The following is a 16,388-nucleotide window of genomic DNA, read 5'->3' on the forward strand; positions in this document are numbered from 1 at the left end:
ATGGCTGTTATCTGAGAGGCTCTACCAGCAGCTAACTGAGACACATGAAGATACAGACACCCATTGGACTGAGGTCAGGGACCTATATGGAAGAGTTAAGGGAAGCATTGAAAGACCTGAAGGGGAAGGCAACCCCATAGGAAGACCAACAGGGTCAACTAACCTGGACCCCTGGGAACTTCCAGAGATTAAGCCACCAACCAAAGAACATAAACAGACTGGTCCAAGACCCCCAGCACATATGTAGCAAAGGACTGACTTCCTTGTGTGGCCCCAGTGGGAGAGGATGCACATAGACCTGTAAAGACTTAATGCTCCAGAGAGGGGAATTCCAGGTAGCAGTACCGCAGGACCCCCTCAGAGGCAATGGGAATAGGGTGGGGAACCCTAGCAGGGGGGACTGGGAGGGGGCAACATTTGGGATGTAAGTATATAAAATAATTAATTTTTAAAAATTCTGAATGTTTTTTTTTTGTTCTTTTTTTTTTTTTTCGGAGCTGGGGACCGAACCCAGGGCCTTGCGCTTCCTAGGCAAGCACTCTACCACTGAGCTAAATCCCCAACCCCTGAATGTTTTAACAAATATATAAGATACCAAGTTAATCAGTCAAAAGGAGAGGAGGAGGAGGAGGAGGAGGAGGAGGAAAGAAATAGAGAATAAAATAGAGGAGACCCTTAAGCCCTTAGGGAAAATTCTAGAGCTGAATGACTTCCCTGAGATGTTCTTACAAATATTTTGAAAATGAACAAGATCAGCATTTAATACTTTCAAAGAAGTGAGGAAACTGGAGGATACTTCTCAGCTCTGTCTAAGTTTGCCCTTCAAAATACCCTTTGCTTGAAGCAATCCTTTCTTTTTCATTAAAAATGTGGTGAGAGCACGGGCTTTGCTCAGCACATGCCAAGCAAACTCTAGACTATTGCCATCTGTTCACCATGCCGTCTGGAATGCATTCATCCTGAGCCATTGCATTGCCATCCTTTGACCAGCAGACTCCTTTCTCCCAGGCCCTGCTCCTAGAAGCCACCAGTCTGATCTCTTACATGAGTGACAAATATTCTGACATGAGAAGCCTGGAAACTGAATTGATTGAAACCCAAGTTTCTCCTAATCAGTGTGTAGCATTTAACATGTATTTCTCTAGTAACAAAAAGGAATAGGAGAACCAGAACCAGAACCAGAAGAACAAGAACAACAAGAAGAAAAAGAAAGAGGTGAGTTTTTAAATATGTAAGAACAACTAAAAGTTATGTTACTTGGAACTAGAGATGGCTCAGCAGTTAAGGGTATTAGTAGCTTTTTCTGAGGACCCAGGTTCAATGCGCTGCAGCTCACATCTGTCTACAGCTCTAGTTCCAGAGGATCTGGCACACTCTCACAGACATAAATGCAAGTAAAACACTGAAGCACAGAAAAAACTAATAAATCTTTAGAAAAACACTTAATGTTAATTTTCCAAAGTAATTGCTTCATAAAAACATAATTTGGAGGAATGTTTTCAAATGACAATTTGCATAACTCTACACTGCTAATGTTGGTGGCATATCCTTCCAAGGAGTCTTTAAAGACTTACGATTTTCATGGTGTGCAGTCATTGCTATATTCTAAGGTAAGATTTTAATATGTTTTAGTTAGGGTTTTCCATTGCTGAAACCAAAGAGACATTATGACCAAGGCAACTCTTACAAAGAACATCATTTTATTGGGGCTGCCTTATAGGTTCAGAGACTCAGTCCATTATCATCAAGTCAGAAACATGGCACAAGATGAACTGAAAGTTCTACATTTTGTTCCAAAGGCAAACAGGAGCCCAACCCCATAGTGATACACTTTCTCTAACAAGGCCACCTTCTAATAGTGCCACTCCCCAGGCCAAGCAAATTCAAACCATCACAATATGTTTACATATTAAAGATATACATTTTCTTGAAAAGGTTAAGTTTAGAAATATTTGAGAGTTGAGGAGATGGGTCAGTGAATATGGTGCTTTCTGCTCCAGCATGAGGACCCGAGTTTAGAGGCACTCCAAGACAACAGACAGAAACAGCTGCCTTAGTTCACATCTTTAGGGCAGGACTCGCAGCTCAGTGAAAGATCACTGGAAGATCGTGTTTTCACCATTAAATTAAAATCATTCGACTTGCAGTTTGGTTGCTAATTCAATGAAGCCAAATTTTATCATCATGAGGACCTCATGGCCAGAACCCTCTTTACCCTGAAATCCTTCCTTCATATGCAGTCCACTTGTTACCATACCCAAGGTAGTAAAAAAACTCTCCGAGGTCCCCCAGACACTGTCAATTCTGTTCCTTGGGGTGCGGAAGCTTGTATTTTTCTATGTATGTATATTATTATCAAAGCTTCTCTTCTTCTGATTCATAGGAAAGACAAAAAAAAAACTCCCACTATTGTAGCACAGAATTTAGTTCATCGTCCATCATCATTTCTATTTCATTTTTATATGAAATTCAGTTTTTCTCATCCATCTACCCTCCTTCTATCAGTTTAGCAATTTTTCTGTATTTCTAAATGCTTGTTATCCTGTATTTCAATAGCTACATTATGATGGTTTTATATATACCTTGCAAATAAATTGATCTTGCGTATTTATTTGTTTGTTTGTTTGCTTTGCTTTGTTCCAGAATGCTACTAGTCAAGTGTTAAGAATGATGCCAAATTATTTCCAACCATTTCGTCTTCCTCATGGACATGAAAGTAAAGGTTTCCCAGCTTCCTTGATGGTGCTTATGGATAAGTGCCCAAACTGTATGAAATGTAAATTGAGTTAAAATGATGTGTGCTTTGTACGGGACCAAACCATAAAGCTCTTCGTTATTTTTGGTATGTATCCACCCATCCAGATTATGTTTAAGAACAAATTAAAATTAGAAATGAAGGTAGAACTGTAAAAGTAAAGGTTATGAGGCTCTATTGAGAGGAGATACACTTGCCAGGGACATTTACCTGAGTGAGCAATAAACATATTTTAAGTGATGCTAATATTGCACATACAAGCTATTTATCTGGTGAATATATGTTGTTCAGAAATGATTAATAGTGAGTTACTATTTGGGATGTACTTTATTCGCTTTTAATTGAGTCCTATGTTATTGACTTTGGGGCTTAGTGTTAGAGATGGTGATGAATTCTTTGAGAAGAATGTATAGAGAGAAATTCATGAGGAAACAGAGTTTTCAATGAATGGGAAATTAAATCAATGTGTATGAAATACAATCTTTACAGTGGAGGCAACTGACAGAAATAAGGTCATGCATTGCCATCAAAAGTGTTTCCATTATCCAAAATATTATCAATAAAGCAATAATAATTAAGGATAAGATTCAATGTGTCCACATGTGCTTTCCGCCTGTCTCTGTGTTGCCCACATGCTGGGGAAAGATAAATCCCTAAGGCTTGTTTAATAGTTAGAAGTTCTAACTTGGCCACTACTTGAGATTCAAATCTTCATTCTCCTTGCATTAGCTTTTGTTTGACCCTGCTGTCTACTTACTAACCCCACACTGGGCTTGTTCACTTCCTAGGCACTGTTGGCCCTTAGAGCTAGATGTTTATTACAAGGCAAGCTGTTTAGCAGAGTCCTTGGCCTCTACCCACTAGGTAATAGTGGTACTCTTCCCTAGAACTCTATGGTGACAAATTTTTTGCAGTCATTGTCATAGTCTCTGGATGATGACCTCACTCCCTCCCTGTTCTACAGACTTTTATCTCTACATTTCTGGGAACTCATTGTTTCTTTTATGTGAATTTTTAAAATGTATATTTTCCATTGCTTGTCCCCTGTTATTATTTAATGGGTTAAAATCTTTATTTTAGTTCATTACATTTTCTTGCTAGCATACTGACAGAATGCACAAATGACAGTTATTGAAAATGCATGAGTCTTGATTTAAACTATTCTGTTTGATTTAATAGTTTAGCCAATACTCTAATTTCCCATGATTAATCTTGATTGTCCACTGAATTAAATCATGGGATCTTAAGAGATGGTCAAGCTGCTAATGCATAATTCTACTGATGAGTTAGAAATATCTTTCCCTGAGAACTCTGAAGTGATTGTTTTGTTATATTTAACTTCTAGCATCTCTATCACTAAATTTAGTGCAGTTTTGAATATGAGTTTACTGATTTTCTTTTTCCTGAGAAACGTCTACTTTTTTTGTGATTAGTGCTATGGAACTCACCAGGACTCACTTCTGTGCGGGTGCCGTGTACCATTGTTCTGATCACTTGGAAACCCTTCTCTGTCAGAAAGTAAAGTTCATATCCTTCAGCTTGGAGATGTTTTTCAGTATTTGATCATTTTTCTCATTGAACATCACTAATCCTTTCTCCTGCAGTTCTAAATCTTCATTGTTGAAGTTCCTGGAATAACTCTACTACTTATTCCTAATTCTTAAATATTTCCTCAACTTTATCAATAAACTTTTTCTGCCTCACCTTTTACTACCATAATTTTATTTCCAAATATTTTGTTCTTTTCTGATATTAGATCACCGTTTCAGTTTTATGAGTACAATTAGTCTCATATCTTCACAGATCTAAAAATGCCTTTTAAGTTTAAGAAGTTACTGTTACCGGATCCATTGCTTTGCTGGATCCATTTCCTCTGTTGTGTTTATATGTTGTTTATTCTTAATGCTAGAAGCTTCTTTATAAGCCTGGCTATGGAAGGCTTTTTTTTCTTTTAAAAAGCAAATAAAATTCAGTATTCTCAGATACACAAGTCTATGTGAGTCTTGTTCATTGTCTGGATATTGCATGGTGCTTAAATGGACTTGGTGGGAATTAGTCAAAGTCTGTTGTTTTCTAGTTACTCCAGTAACTCTAATACTTCTAGTTACTTGAGAAATTAGTCTGTAGAACTAGTTACTCACCATTCCTTCTAGTGTGTGCTTATCAATCTATTTATAACATTTTTAAAGTTAATTGAACAGAAGTAGCTGGACTGCAATGATTAACTAATTAATGCCTCAATTTCTCATATGATTCCCTTGACTTTAGCTATATGCAGGGTCCTGAGGCCTAACAGAAGGTGAAGAACACTGAATCTTTCATTTATAAACCTACTTATTTAATATTTTTATGTGTGTGGATGTGTTGACTGGTTCCTGAGGAACCCAGAAGAGGGATTTGAATACCGTGGAACTGGAGTTAATGTGGTGAATCAAACCTGTACCCTGTCAAAGAACAGTCAATGCCTCAAAACAACTCCAAAGCCCCTAGGACATTAGATCTTAATGCAGGGTTAGATTAAGTGACCTACAGAACCAGGTGACTTATACCATAGCTAACAAATCCTAATTTTCTCCTGACACATGAAGACTACTATGCACTTATATGACTTCTTCATTTTGTTTATAAGCCTCATTGTAGCTCCATGATGAAATATCCCACTTCTATTGAGTTTATTAATGAACACATTATTTTCAGCTTTGATAAACTAAGCTCCTAACGACCAAGATAATTTGAATGATCCCTCAAAAGACACAAGACCCAGTCCGTGAAATCTGGGGATTTTGCTTTATGTGATAGGAACAGGTGCTGACAAATGAGATTAAGTTAAGGACTTTGGAAAAGGAAGTTATTGCTCATTTCTGTGGTGCTCTTTAAATGTAATCTCAAGTGGATTTTTTGACCACAGAAGAGGAAGAAGGGTATGTAACAAATGGACAAAGAACCATCGTTTATGATACTTTAATGCTTGATTGACAAGGAAGAGGGCACCCTCTCAAAGCTGGAAATGGCAAGGAAGGTCTATTATGTGGAGACTATTGACACACCATGATCCTTTTTGCAGGCTGAGATGCCCCAAAACCTACTTCTAATAAGGATTTTCAAATGTTTTGACTCCCTTTCAAGCTTGCCATCCAAAGGTAGGGAACAAAAGATGGCAAATAGGACAAGGGGCCATGGACCTGTTTAGAAGTAGTTCTTTTGAGAAATTCCAATCTCCTTTTGTCAGGATACCAGCAGTCCAGTTTAGTAGTGTCAGGATACCAAACATGAATCAGCCATGGCAAGCACAATCTGCCAAACTTCTACCGTACCTTTCTCAATGAAGTAAAGATCAGTGAAGACACAAGACCAACCAAGCATTGCAAATCTAGCTATGCAAGCACATCATTACTGTCCATTGAGTCCCACTTGTACTATCTCCAAACATAATATGTCCTCCTATGAGTCTTGCCTCAGCGAAACACCATGTGAGTCTGCATTATATAACCAGAAACTTCCACTTCACCTTTCAATATCTTGATTCAAGCCCCTGAAAGCATTTTGGAATCCTGACATCTCAAGCTGTAAGAATATGAACATGTGTTGTCGACAACTTTTTTGCAATTGCTGAAAGTGTAACATACCAATGCACCCATCATCCACCTGCACCTCAGCTCCCGAACTCTGCTATAATTACTCCCTATACACAGTTTCTTGTTTTCAACCCAACAAACAATTTGTGAACTAAGCTTTTTTAAGGCAAGAAGTGGGAAAGAGAGGTTGGTGAAATGACCTGGAAGAGTGAACAAGAAGTTCTGTGTTATTTAACACTTCAGACGTAGAAGTCAGGGAACAAAAAGAAGAAGCAGCATTAGTAGAGATAATTATTGAGGTGGCTAAGACTTTGTAAAAAAACATAAGCTGTTCTATTTAGAAGGTGCAGAATCCAGGTAAACAAAGAACTTAAGATTAATTGAATTGGGCAAATATAAACCTAAATTAAAATTAAATCACATGGTATCAATAAATTACTTTAAAAAGTTAAAAGCCTGAACTTGGTTTGGATTTGCTAACACTGAGGAGGCACGAAATTCATGTAGGACAGCAGTGGACTTTAAACTATGAATATCATGGGAAGAAACTGGAAGTATCAAAAATGCTAATATGTGTGTTAACCTGGAATTTTTATTTTTAAAATATCAGCTATAGAAATGAAGGCATTTATATTTAAACATTTGAAGAAAAAATAAAGGGAAAAGAGAAGGAAAAGGAAGAAAGGTAGGAAGTTTGTGGGTGTAGGTAGTATTTCTTTTATGCTGTGGTCAAATTTCTATAAAATTATATGCATGTGAGTGTGTATGGAAATTCTTGAAGAAAATATCACAAGACATTAACAATACTATGCCCAGAGAATTATATCTTGTATTGACATTATACTTAATTCCTTTAAAAACACATTGTAAGTTTGTCAATAATCATGTATTATAAGCTTATATAACAAAAATAAGAAAGCTATTTTCTTGTGTAAAAATAAAGAAAAACACTGACACTGGGTTCCTAGCTAGAGGAAATCTACTGCTAATCATGCGAAAGAGGAAAGTGATTTTTCAGGGTGTTGGAGATGATGATGATGATGATGATGATGATGATGATGATGATGATGATGATGATGATGAAATCAGTGTTCCCAAAAAGAAGCTGGTGGACCCTGTGGCTGGAGCAGGTGATCCTAGGAACCACTTCAAAGTCAAACACTCTTTAGACAGTGATGAAGAGGATGATGATGAGGGGTCCAGCAAATATGATTGATATCCTGGCCTCAGAGGTTGTCGAAGGTCAGGAAGCAGCGACTCTCTCTAGTGAGGGGGGTGTGAGGATCACACCCTTCAACCTGCAGGAAGAGATGGAGGAACTCCATGCAGATGGTAACTATTTCCTGAACCAGGATGTGCAGATACGAGGCAGCTGGCTGGAATGGCTACCTGATAAACAACAGGTTTCAGACTCAGAGGAGGAAGGCAGCCTGGGTCAGACTCCAGTGAATGTCCAAGCCCTCCTGGAGGGACTTCTGGAGTTGTTATTGCCAAGACAGACAATGGCTGGGGCACTTTGGAGTCTGAGGAAGAGGCAAAGGGAACGTCAAGGGGACTGAAGAGCCCAATTCTCCCCAGAGTCTAGACTTGCTATATGGGTTGGCTGATCAAATGGTGGCTTGAGGCAACCTTGGTGTATACCAGGAAACAAGGGAGCAGTTGGCTATGCAACTGAAAGGTTTGGGGTATCAGTCCCAGAGATCACAAGATCCCACACCTCCACCCTCCCTGGACATGTTTGCTAAGGAAGTAGCAGAGGGAGAACTGGAAACCCTAACCCCTACCCATAGAGAAGAAGCAGATTCAGTAGGAGATGGTTTGATGGATGTGATGTGGGAGTATAAATGGGAGAACATGGGGGATGCCGAGCTGTATGGACCCTTTACCAGACCCAGATGCAGACCTGGGTGAATGAAGGTTACTTCCCAGATGGTGTTTATTGCCATAAGCTGGACCCTCCAGGTGGTCAGTACTACAATTCCAAGCACATTGATTTTTGATCTCTACATATGAGCCCAGTATGGCAGCCCCTTCTTTCTTGGACTTGGCAGAGGAGGTCCCAGCTGCCCTGGGCAGTAAGGATATTGGAGGCCACTCTAAAGCCATTGTCTCTTTCCCAATAAAAAGCCTTGAGTGTGCATCAGGACCTTGACTGTGCTAATGGCCAAGAGCCAAGGCTTCTCCATAGTTCCTTTTGGCGTCACCTGGTAGGTCCTTGAATGTTTCCTCCCAAGAAACTTCCTCACATGCTTCTCTCTGGTGTCTTAGACCACCTTAGTTTTGTTTCCCACCCTTGGAGGCAGAGGAAGAGTCCATCAGGTGTCCTGTGTAAAATTCCCTCTATCACTCTGTTCTTCAGTCCCTGTTCTGCTGATCTTTGGCTTTTAGGACCTTGTAGCTGGGACATTTGGAAGACTTTGAAATCCTATTGGGAGATCCTCTTAAACATGGATTCTCCTCTTCTCCATAGCCTGATTTTTCTACTCCTCACCCTCCTGCAGTAGTTTCCATAGCTCTTAGGTGAAGATGAACTTGGTAGCACTTCAAGGTTACTTGGGCCACCATGTGACACAGCAAGGGGCAAAGGGCAGGGACTTACTGGAGACCTCACAGTAAACTAGAGAGCTGGCCTATTGAGTTATTCAATGACCTTTCCTGGCATAAGTTTTTCTTGCTTGGCCTTTCAGGCACTGTCTACATTTCCTGGGCTCCCAGGTCTTGGACATGGGGCTAGTGCTTTTTAGAAACCTATGGTCTGATCCCCATGCAGGAATCCGGAGTTTGGGAGGCAGACAGGGACCCAACAGTTCTCATCTCACCAGTACTGCTCTGTGCTCATCTTGTCTGTATAGGAGGCCCCAAGAGCTCTAGGTTAGTGGGTCCAGGCTAAGGACTTGGGAAGTGGGGCTCAGCTCAGGCTTGGCTGTGGGTGTTTGATGCAGAGACCTCTGACCTGTCTAACAATTAGACCTGTTACTGCCAGCATAAGGACAGAGGGTTTCTTTGACTTCAAGAAGGCCATTAGTGGAAAGACATCTGACTTAGTGTGCTACTAAGACAGCAAGAACCCTCCAGGTATTTGTAAGGTATTACTGGTTAAAGAGGAACTGGCTTTCGGAGATAGTTAGCAGTGAAAACCTGCTGTCTTGGGATGAGTAACATCCAGTCATGTGGCCTGAGTGATTGTTCACAAGTGTTTGGTGAGAGAGACACCGATGTGTCCTCCAGGTTCCTCAGACTTGGTTGATCTAAAGCTGATTTCTTCCTTCATGCTCCCTGATATACTTCCCTGCTAACACCCAGGAGGGGCAGAACTTCCCTGAAGAAACCCACATCTGAGCCCCAGACTAGGTGAATATTACTTATGCTTTATGTGACAAAGGGAAAGGGGATTGTGCAGAAGTGGATGTTGAGGTTTGGTTTGGTTTTGGTTTGTTGTTGTTTGTTGTTGTTGTTGTTTTTAATTTTTGAGATGGGGTCTCACTATGTAGCCCTGGCTGGCCTGAAACTCACAAGAGATCTTCCTCCCAAGTGTTGAGACTTAAGGTGTGTGCCATGATGCTGAGCAAAATTGAGAAATTTTGAGACTGGGATATTACCTTTGAGTATTGAGACCATTGCGATCTTGGGGTCCTTATGCTGGAAAAGGAACTGACTCCTAACAAGAGACCAGAGAACTGAAAGCTGGAAGAGAGGAGTATGTGTCAGGGTGCAGGTGGCCGGGAGAGCCGGGAAGGCAGAAGACAGGTCCTTCCCGGCCAAGAGCTTCAGCCCCACAGTGATAGCTCAGTGGAATCCACTCTGGACTTGTATCCTCTAGAATTGTAAGATAATAAATTTGTGTCAAGCTGCTTTAAAAAAAAAAACAAAGAAAAGCACTCCTTGAATATTTTATCGAGGTTGATAATTGTTTTGTCCAGGATGATGTGAGGCATTCCATATAGCTTTATTAAAAACTCTATGTCACTAAAATTCAATCTGGTTTTATAAAATGAGACTACAACCTTCAACATGATCAATGATTAAATTGCTGTTAATCATGTTTTAGGGCCACTAAGAACACAGGAAGGATTTTCAGAACATTTGAGCATGTCCAGAGGCAGCTTTCCTTGTTGATGTGGCAAAGAGAAAGCTACTTCAGTGTTGTGGTAAAAGTAAAAAAAAAAAAAAAGTGATGGGATTGACTCCCACAAGTATGCTAGTGGGTGTGCTCTCTTCCTAGTTCTGGCTTTGGCAGGGCATTTGAACTAGTGCTAATTTATCTCAGATTAGTATCTCTCCTAGTGGCTCTTTGCCAGCCATGAGCTCTCTGGTTCCAGCTACCCAGAAAAATTATGGTTCTAGAAGTCCAGCAGCACCTAGCCTATCCAGGACCCCTGCCCACAGACTCTGTATACACTCGCAGCAACTATCCCCTGGTAGTTAAAGTATAAACTCCCAACTACACTATCCGGTAAAACCAAGACTCAACAAACTGTAATCCAACAATCCCATTTATGTGTTTAATTATCAATCTACAATACATCCATGGAATAAATTCACTGCCAATTAATAAAGATAAAAACCTCTCACCTAGAAAAGATAAAATTGACCTAAACCACCTGGATCGGAATCCTCCTCCTCCTTTGTCTCCATCTTCCTCCTTCACTCCTCCTCCTCCTCCCTCCTTCCCAGAATTTTCCCCGCCTACTCTTCCTTGTCATCCAATGATAGGCTTCACCTTATCCTGGACCTGCCTTGCTGCATTATGACTTCATCCTACACTCCAGAATAAATGTTAGATTCATATTCCTTGACTCTCATGGAGCCATTGATGGAACCATTCATCAATTCAAATTTAAACTCCATTACAGTGTAAGTTCTGGAAGGAGAAAGGCTTCATTTCTTTTATTCTCCATCCCATGCCCAGTATTAACCTAGTGGCTGCTAGAAAATGAAATATCTATAATTCATTCAAGACATAACTTTTTGCTTCTGTAATTTTGTTAATGTTGACCATAAAAATCTCCCTGAAGGTATTTTTAGTAACTGTTCAAAGGGATGGCAGATGGATATTAAAGTTAGTGTTAAGAAGAAGTTATAATGTCAGCTGCTGTTCCTCTGGTATTTGGTAGGTTAGCTAAGTGGTGTCTCAGAGCCACTTTGGGATTAGATTTTTCAAAACCTACTTTTATCAAGGTTCTTAAATGTGTTAACCTCCCTTCTAGCTCACCACTCACCAGAGATAGTGGAAAGGAAGGGTTAATAGAGCATAGGGGGATGTAGACCTGTTTAGAAATAGTTCTTTGGAGCATGTCCAATCTCGTATATCAGAATATCAGAAGTTCAGTTTACATAAATCAGCAATGGCAGGTTGATCCAGAAGAAACCATGAAGTTCTGTCAATTGGCCCTAATCTATGAAAGAGGCCAGGAGCCACTGCAACACCACCAGAAGTTCTTTGGTGCATCTCTCTCTATAAAGTCATGACAAATGATGGCCTGAAAAAAAAATAAGGCATACCAATACCACACAGCTTTGTCCACTGTCATTTGGGTTATATTTATATCCTTTCCAAATACCATGTGTTTTCTCAAGTGTCTACTCCAGCAAAATACCATGTGCACCTCTTAAAGGCTGCTTCCAGAAAAATATCACGTGTCTGTTCTTAGCAAAACTTTTTCCCATTTGTCTGCTTCAGCAAAAGCATCCTTTCATGAGACAGTTTCCAGAAAAACATCATATGAAACATCTGAGTCTCTAAAGGAACCTGTTGTGGATTGCTTTCTGTTTTTTCTGCTCCCTCAAAAGTGGTGCCTGTACTCAGGTGAAATTAGTTGGTCAGATAAGGCTAGGGTCTGTGATTGGGCAGTGGAGGGAAGGGGAGGAGCTGGAAGTTCTAGAAAGGGGAAAGAGGAAGAAGAGGTCACATGAGACAGAAGATGAGAGAGACAAGATGGAACCAGAAAGGAGAAGACGGAGTTGACCCACATGGTTTGGAGAAGCCACAAGTTACTAGGGATTTCATAGATGGAAAATAGAGTAATCTAGGGTACATTTCCCCAATCTAGGTATGCAGCTTGAATTTATATCAATTGAGTTTTGTGTTCTTTGCACAAGCATTTTTGGGGTTGGAGATGTACCATTATTAAATCTGACTGGTATATTACAAGTCTCTGATGTTATCATTTTACAGGGATAAGGTGATCTGAGCTAGTGGTCGCTGACTTTCTGCAGGCTAGCCACAGGGGGGCGGATGGCCTGGGAAGATCAAAGTGGCTTGGCAGCAGCTGGCTGCAGGAACCATGGGGTGGTGGGGAGACCATTTTTGCAGGTTCTTAGCTGATTTAGTGTGGATTGTTTTTTGAACTACATGCTACAGGAAACAAAAATTTCCACTTCTAGCCAATCTTATATCATTTTTTCCAGAGGTACTAAGCTGCACATCCAAGCCATGTTCAGGGATAGAAGTGCAGGGAAAGAGTCAAGCTTCTCAGCCAAGTACTCCATGATCAATATGGAGATGTCAAAAACTTCACTTTTGACACAACTTGATTTTATATATATCTTTACCTCTCTCTCTCTCTCTCTCTCTCTCTCTCTCTCTCTCTCTCTCTCTCTCTCTCTCCTTTTACTCTAAAATTTACCAAAAATAGGCATCTTGATACAAATAATTTTAAACGATTACATTTTCTTGGATTCCCACTATTCTTTGGGTATATCAAGTATTGTTTACCATATTTTGTTTATCTCTAGTTAGTTTTATTTACTTTGAAATAATTAATGATGGCATAATGTTTATGTACGCATGTATCTTTAACATATTTTCTGCATTCTATCAATCTATCATTTATATATTTATTTATTTATTCATTCATCAACTTATTTTCCTACCTATGTCTCTAACATTCATCTACCTTTTTATTATTCTAGGCATATCATTTTAATGAGCTGATACATAAATGCTAGTATAACTCAAAATACTTTAATTATTAAGTAATTCAGAAATTTCCTATTAACAACAAAACCAGCATGTATATTTCATCAACATCGCATCTCTAAGTACATGGCATTATTTATCTCTTGAAAAGTTGATCATTTTTCAGATGTCTCTTATTACTTAAATGTACAATTCTTTAACTATTACTAATATTCATTTGTTTTTTATATTTATGAGCTAAAAACTTCCTAGGTTAAGTGAAAATGTAATTAAAATAAAAGATAGACTCCTTAAGCAACATATATAAAATTTTATTATATAATTCTACACATTCTGTTCCTTACAGTTAATAAAGGAAAACTGAAAACTACATTCCAAAACTATGAAGATGTGCTACTTATTTAATTTTCTGCGAAAAGGGAGATTTGTTAAAAGAAGCTTGAATAAACAATTAGACTAGCTATATTTAGCATTTAATCCCATAGCTTGTGAGGTTCAAGGTCATTAAATATAAATGTAACCTGAATTCATTTTCTTTCTTTGCTTAGCTTTCACGTTATGATTGGCTATTTTAAAAGATTTATTATTTGAGTAGGGTACTAAATGGTTTGATACTTTGCAAAACCTTAAAATGTAGCCACTGAGGCACTAAGTCCCATCTATATATAACTCTATCTCTAAAAGTAGAACTATATTTTAGTCAAAGACAGTATGAAAATATATTATCTAGTATATATGTGTACGAGCATAAGTGTGTGTGTGTGTGTGTGTGTGTGTGTGTGTTTGTGTGTTTCATTTCTATAAAAGTTCATTTTATCACTGACTGCCAATGCACTATATTTGCTGTTCAAAACTATTGATAGATAGAGGGAGATTAAGGAATTTGATCTGTTCTTCCTCCCCCATCCCCTTTAATAGAATATTCAAAATATAATCTAGCAATGAAAGGAATGATGGAAAGAGGAAAGCAAGCAAGTTGTTTTACAGTTTGCATGGCTTAAAGACCAGATGACTTAATTTGCCTTTCATTTTCAGAACTATCCAGTGCAATATTTTTCAATAATCCTAAACCAAATATAATCCTGCTAAATCAAGTTTAACAGCATCTAGGCGAAAGCCCATTGTCTTCTCTAGCCTCCTCTAGGTTCCTTACCCTTGAGGCAAGTCATGTATCTACCTTCTAAATGTTGATGAAAAACTACCCAGCCTATCTTCATGTATACTTCCTTACAGTGTTTTCCTTCCCTCTGATAGAGGAGAAATAACAGATTAGATAGAGTATATGCTTATAAGATGCTCAAGATTCCATTTTTTCATCCTCTTCATTCACATTTAGGTCAATATCAAGTTTGGAAATACTAATTAGTTGTCATCTAATTTTGAGATATTCTCTAATAACTAACTTGTTCATCAATGGGCACCATAAAAATAAAAACTGCTCCACCATATCAAGCACAGACCACTGATATCTTTTTGCTTGATTTTAAGAAATACTTGTTCAACTCTGTTATTAACTATCAATGGCATAGAATAATAGCCTAGGCTTAGTCATATAACTTGGGTAAAACTTTTACCTTCTTGCCAAACTCTTTTTACTGTGTGCACAGAGTTCATCTGTTCCTCGTTTGGAAAGTTCTTTTCCCCTCACTTTCTGCATCCCTCCTTAACATTATACTCAGCATGTTTAAATTCTGGCAAAGACTGGAGATCTAGGTGGACAGCGACTTGCAAAGTTTATACTCTCAGAATTTCTTGACCCACATGTGGGAAGCAAGCTGGGCTGTGATTCTGGCGAGAAGAGACAAATCACATGGCCGATGAACTATGCAGTCCAGGTCTGGAGAAAGACTCTGATCGTCTATTAACACCCAAACTTTGTACCTCAGTAGGAACAGAAATCCATTTGGGGTGAATCACTAGTTCACACCCAAGAAGTGACTGGCAAATCCAAGTGTATTTCCAGTTGTCTTGGAATGAACTTTTATGAGGTGGAGTCATTTTTCTGAAGAACTTTGTAACAAACTAGTTTATGTTGGAAAGTCATGGAGGACCTAACCCTGGCAACTGTACCTTCTTTATCCCTTTGTAGCCTTCTTTATCCCTTTGTAGCTCCTTCAAGGAATGCTGTTTGGATTTTTACAGTGGGTTTCTCTGCTGCAGTCTATCTGTAGTTGTTTGTTTGCTTGTTTGTTTGTTTTTCCTTTATGAGTGCTTGAACTCTAGTCCATGTGTACATTAATTTGTGTTATATCCCTGAGTTATATACCCTGTGGTCCTATCTGATAGTCAATTTCTAATTATCTATTCATTCTAGGAGTATCAAAGAACTGTACTCTATCCTAGCCTCCTCTTTGAGCTCCTAAAACTATTGTTAAATCCCCTCTGGACTAAAACAATCATAACATTTAAAATCTCAAACAGTTGGAAAGATTGTTCAGTGGTTAAGCAATAGATAAACAAGTGTGAAGATGAAAGTTGAGATCCCCAGAAACCCACATGGATGTCATGAGCACAGCAGCCTTCTATTCATGTGGGAAACTGTTAAGACATAGAGATGCTGCTCCCAGTCAGGGTCAAGTAAGTACTGGTGACAGGTACAAGTAGGAGCTGGGATGCCAACCTTGAGAAGAAAATGGTTTTCTCACTTGGCCTTAAACTATGTTCTGCTGTGTCCTATTTCTGTGGAAGCAGTTCTCATGCTCTCTTGGTAATGGCGAGTATATTTTCATAATAAGACGAGGGGTGATTTGTTATTTGAATATTTTGAGAAGAAACCTTTGTTTAGTCAAATTTCTTTGTTTAGTCTTGCCTCAGTTGTTCCTGGTATTGTGGGAACAATGATCTTATGGTATCTTGCCAAAATGAAAATTGAAGTAAAGTAATGCATATTCATATCTATATAAGGATTAATAACTGCATACCGTTGCTTCTGCCTTTGCTCTGCACCCCCTGTGTCCTAGTGGTTTGCAACCATACCCAGGGCCCCCAATGCATAGATGTTGACAGAAGACAGTATTCTCTGGTTTACCTTCGGAACAAGATATAGAACTCTCAGCTTTTCCAGCACCATGCCTAACTGGATATTGCCATACTTCCTACCATGATGATGATGAACTGAACCTCAGAACCAATAAACCAA

General features: G+C 39.0%; 1 pseudogene; it reads left to right on the forward strand.

Annotated features, from left to right (window-relative positions):
• The first annotated feature begins 7,321 nt into the window (after positions 1–7,321).
• Positions 7,322–8,330, forward strand: Cd2bp2-ps1 (Cd2 (cytoplasmic tail) binding protein 2, pseudogene 1; annotated as a pseudogene).
• The last annotated feature ends 8,058 nt before the right edge of the window (positions 8,331–16,388 follow it).

Source organism: Rattus norvegicus, chromosome 6 (genome assembly GCF_021556685.1).
Source record: "Rattus norvegicus strain SHRSP/BbbUtx chromosome 6, alternate assembly SHRSP_T2T, whole genome shotgun sequence".
In the NCBI taxonomy this organism is placed as follows: domain Eukaryota; kingdom Metazoa; phylum Chordata; class Mammalia; order Rodentia; family Muridae; genus Rattus; species Rattus norvegicus.